The sequence below is a fragment of the Mobula birostris genome, chromosome 8 (genome assembly GCF_030028105.1).
Source record: "Mobula birostris isolate sMobBir1 chromosome 8, sMobBir1.hap1, whole genome shotgun sequence".
NCBI lineage: Eukaryota > Metazoa > Chordata > Chondrichthyes > Myliobatiformes > Myliobatidae > Mobula > Mobula birostris.
This window is the reverse complement of record NC_092377.1, coordinates 82,275,794-82,280,661: the sequence shown is the minus strand read 5'-3', so window position 1 is coordinate 82,280,661 and position 4,868 is coordinate 82,275,794.

The window sequence follows — 4,868 nt, the reverse complement described above, 5'->3', positions numbered from 1 at the left end:
CCTTCTGTTCTTTCAAATTCAATTTTGGAAGAGTTACTTGTGATAAAAACCTTTCTATCTCATTAACATCATTGTGTGATTCAGATTGATATAATTCAGAATAGAAACTTTTGAAGGTTTCATTAATTTCTAGAGGTTTATAAGTAATTTTATTTGCACTTGTTCTAATTGCATTTATCGTTTTGGAAGCTTGTTCTGTATTCAACTGCTAAGCAAGAATTTTGTGTGCTCTCTCACCTAACTCATAATACCTTTGCTTAGTTCTCATGATTGCTTTTTCCATTCTATATGTCTGAAGCATACTATATTGTAACTCCTTATTGACAAGTTGTCTTCATTTTTCTTCTGTCATATGTCTTTGAGATTCTTTTTAATTTTGTAATCTTTTTCCAATTGATCTAGTTCTGCCATATATTCTTTCTTAATTTTAGTCATATAACTTATTATCTGACCCCTCAAATATGCTTTCATCGCGTCCCATAGTATAAATTTATCATCCATTGAATGAGAGTTTGTATCCAAAAAAAATTGGATCTGTTTTTTCATAAAATCACAAAAATCTTTACGTTTTAATAATGTTGAATTAAATCTCCATCTATAAGTCACTTCTTCCTTATCAGTCATTATTATTGTCATTAAAAAAGGAGAATGATCTGACAATATTCTTGCTTTATATTCCATATTTTTCATTGTGTTGAATATTGATTGATTATAGGAAAAAATCCATCCTTGAGTAAGTTTTGTGTCTATTAGAATATTCTTCTCCATATAGCAATCAAATTTAAATCTTTCATCAATGATGAAGTTAGTTTTACTACCTTCGATTTTGTGACAGCCTTAGTTCATCTGTCTAAGACTGGGTCGAGGCAAAAATTAAAATCTCCTCCTATTAATATTTTTTCATGTGCATCAGCCAAATTCAAAAAAGCTTCTTGTATGAATTTTGCATCATTTTCGTTTGGTGCATAAATATTCATGAGAGTCCATAATTCAGAAAAAAGTTGACAGTGTATAATCACATATCTCCCCGCAGAATCGGTTATTACATTTTGTATTCTAATTGGTAATGTTTTATTAATCAAAATTGCTACTCCCCTCACTTTTGAATTAAATGAAGCTGCAACAACACTACCCACCCAATCTCTCTTTAATTTCTGATGTTCTGCTTCTGTTAAATGTGTTTCCTGTAAGAAGGCCAAATCTACCTTCATTTTCTTAATATGTGTTAAGATTCTTTTTCTTTTCACCGGTCCATTAACCCCATTAACATTAAAACTCAAAAAAATTCAATAAATTAATCATTATTCTTAACAAAGTTACTCCAATCTAAAACATTACTTAACATCTCAACTTTCATAGTTCCTTGGGGAATCTCTTTAAACTTCACCATGTTGCTATGTGTTTCCCTCCCAATCATCCAGGCAAAAAGAAAGAAATAAAAGATAGATACGATACAAAAAGAAAAACAACAAAATATCCCCATACTAATGTTGTGAATGAAAAAAAGCACAACACTACCCCCATCCATTTTGCGGGTCGTGGCTATAGCCACGCTTGCACACATGAATTCTGTAGTGATTGGTCAGTATTTCTTCCAGCTCCCCGGTAACAAAAAAATGGTATATATATATAGAAAAGTTAATGTCACTATTCCCAACTAATATTCTTCAAACTTTAACCTTTCTTCCCCTCTATCATATAATTAATAATATATTTATATATTCTTTCGCCTTTAAAAATCCACCAAGTCTATTCCTTGACAAAATCTTCATCTTTAATCCATCTCGCTCCCCTGGGTTTGTTCTTGTATCTTCAAAGACTCTCGCACAAGCTCCTCCACTTTCTGGTAGTCATCAAAAAAATCTTTTTTCTCCGGCAGCCAAAAAAATCTTCAAGGTTGCAGGATAGCACAGTATAAATTGATAACCGTGATCCCAAAGGACTTTTTTCACTGGATTAAATTTCTTCCTTCTCTTCAAAAGTTCATAACTTATGTCTGAGTAGAAAAAATTTTCTTCCCTTCTATCATCAATGGCCCTTTTCTATTCTTGGCACCTTGAGCAGCCATCCGTAGAATCCTTTGTCTTGAAATCTTAAATATTTTATTAAAATTGATCATGGATATTAGTCATCTTGTGGTTTTGGTCTTAGAGCTCTATGTGCCTGTTCAATTTCAATTGATCGGTCTTCCTCTTTCATTTGCAAAGTTTCCAGGATCCATCTTTGAAAAAATTCTATTGGATTGTCTCCCTCTATACCTTCTTTAAGACCAACAATTTTAATAGTATTTTGTCTACGAAAATTTTCCAGCACCTCCACTTTTTCCAACAGTCGATTTTTTTCCATTTTCCAGACGAGCATATCATTTTCTGTTTTTTCCACTCTGTCGTTAATATGTTCCATTGTTCTTTCCAACTTTTGAAGTTTCTTATCTATTTTTTCCTGTCTTCTCATAGCTTTTATCATAGCTCAGCTTCATGTTTCTAATCTTTATTTTTACTCCTTTTAATTCAGTCATTACTTGCAATAAAGCCTTTTTTATGTCTCCATCATATCCTTTGCTTTTAGTCTCTTCCAGTTCTTCCTCCTCTTCTTCATCTGTGTTCTCTGCGGAATCTGATTCTGACTCTGAGTCACTTTCGCTTGCAGTGGCCGTCGGTTCTTGTAGTTTAAGTAGTATCGCTTTGCGCATGCCAACTTCTTTGCACATGCGCAATTCCGGCATCTTCTTCCCAGGGACCACTACCACCGCCATTGCTCCGTTCTTCTACGCCAGAGATAAAATGCGTCTCCTCCGAAGGAGATCCAACCTGAGTCTGAGGATCCATCGGTGCAGGCCTTTTTTTCTTCCCGTCTCCCGGCGACTTCACAACGGCAGACTTCTTCTGTTGCGATTTACGAGGCATATCGTAAAATAGTCTTGAGAAGTTTATAAGTAGTTTTCGGAAAGTATTTATTAAATTTGCTTTGTTTAAACTGTACTTTGCTGATTTTTTTTACGGGAGAGCTGGATTCATACGTCTCAATCCCACGTCATCACGTGACGTCCCCCTACCATCCCCGTTTCTAATGACATTTGAAATATTTCTGTCAGAGCCCCTGCTATTTCCACACTAACTTTCCTCAAGATCCTAGGGAATATCCTGTCAGGACCCGGAGACTTATCCACTTTTATATTCCTTAAAAGCCCCAGTACTTTACTTCCTCTTCTTTAATCATCATCGTTTCCATAACTACCCTACTTGTTTCCCTTACCTTACACAATTCAATATCCTTCTCTTTACTGAATACCGAAGAAAAGAAATTGTTTAAAATCTCCCCCATCTCTTTTGGCTCCGCACATAGCCCTCCACTCTGATTCTCTACAGGACCAATTTTATCCCTCACTATCCTTTTGCTATTAATATAACTGTAGAAACCCTTTGGGTTTATTTTCACCTTATTTGCCAAAGCAAACTCGTATCTTCTTTTAGCTTTTCTAATTTCTTTCTTAAGATTCTTTTTACATTCTTTATATTCCTCAAGCACCTCATTTACTCCAAGCCCTCATTTATTTCTGCCCCCAACACACTCCAATTGATGCAATATTGTGAAGACTGGTGCAAAATACTTATTAGGTTAGTCTGCCATTTCTTTATCCCCTATTGCTACCTTTCCAGCAGTCCAATGTCCACTCATGCTTTTCCTTTACCCGTTATATATCTGAAAAAGACTTTTGGTATCCTGTTTGACATTCTTAGATAGCTTACCTTCATGTCATCTTTTTTAGTTGCCTTGTTATTTTTTAAAGCTTCTCAATTCACTAATTTTTGCTATATTATATGCCCTCTCATTTACTTTTATGCTGTCTTTGACTTCCCTTGCCAGCCATGGTGGCCTCATCCTCCCTTTAGAATACATCATCTTTGGATGTATCTATCCTCTGCCTTCCAAATTGACCACAGAAACTCCATCCATTGTTGGTCTGCTGTCATCCCTGTTAAGTGTCCCTTACTAATCAACTTTAGCCAGCTCCTCTCTCATGCGCCTCTGTAATTTCCTTTACTCCACTGTAATATTGATACATCTGACTTTAATCTTCTCCCTCTCAAACTGCAGAGTGAATCTGTTATATTATATTCACAACCTCCTAAGGGTTCCTTTTGGCAGTCTGCTTGGCTCTTTTCTGAAAGCAGGGACAGATTATAATTATTTAGCATTTTAGCAACAAATGGTTTACAATAAAAGCATGCCAAGATCATTTGGCAGTGCCTAGAAGATATGCAAAACTGCTTTAGTTTGCTTTGAATCACTAGTTTAGAACTTTGTCAGTTGCAGCAACGACACCCCCAACATAGGCATGGCACAAGGACTGGAAAAGAAAAACACCATCCTCCTCCAATGTTATGTATATTTGCTACTTGGGTACAGATCTAATCACAAAGCTATTGAAAAGGCAAGAGAGGTCTGGAGAATCAACACTTAATTTACGTCCACCCATAGCTTTAGGAAGTACCGCAATGTAGTATTGTTGATATTCGTGACCATGACCAAATTAAAATCTCAAAGTTCTGAAAGATGTGTCGCACTTTGACCATAAATTCTGTTTTATATACATGTATGTATCATCTTTTAACTTTTACATTGCCCCTTGCCCACTCTATAACTCCAAACATTTGTTTAACTTTCTATAAATGCACCCTGGGAATTGTGTGCTTTTGTGCCAATCAGGCAACCCTCCTCATAACACTAATAAGTTAACAACAGCAATCATAAATATGAGTTAACAGCTATTCAACCATCGTTTATGCTTTGTGCTCAAAATGGATTTCTCTTCCTGACACACATACTTTCACTGTTACTAGATAAGCAAAACATGACAAAAATTA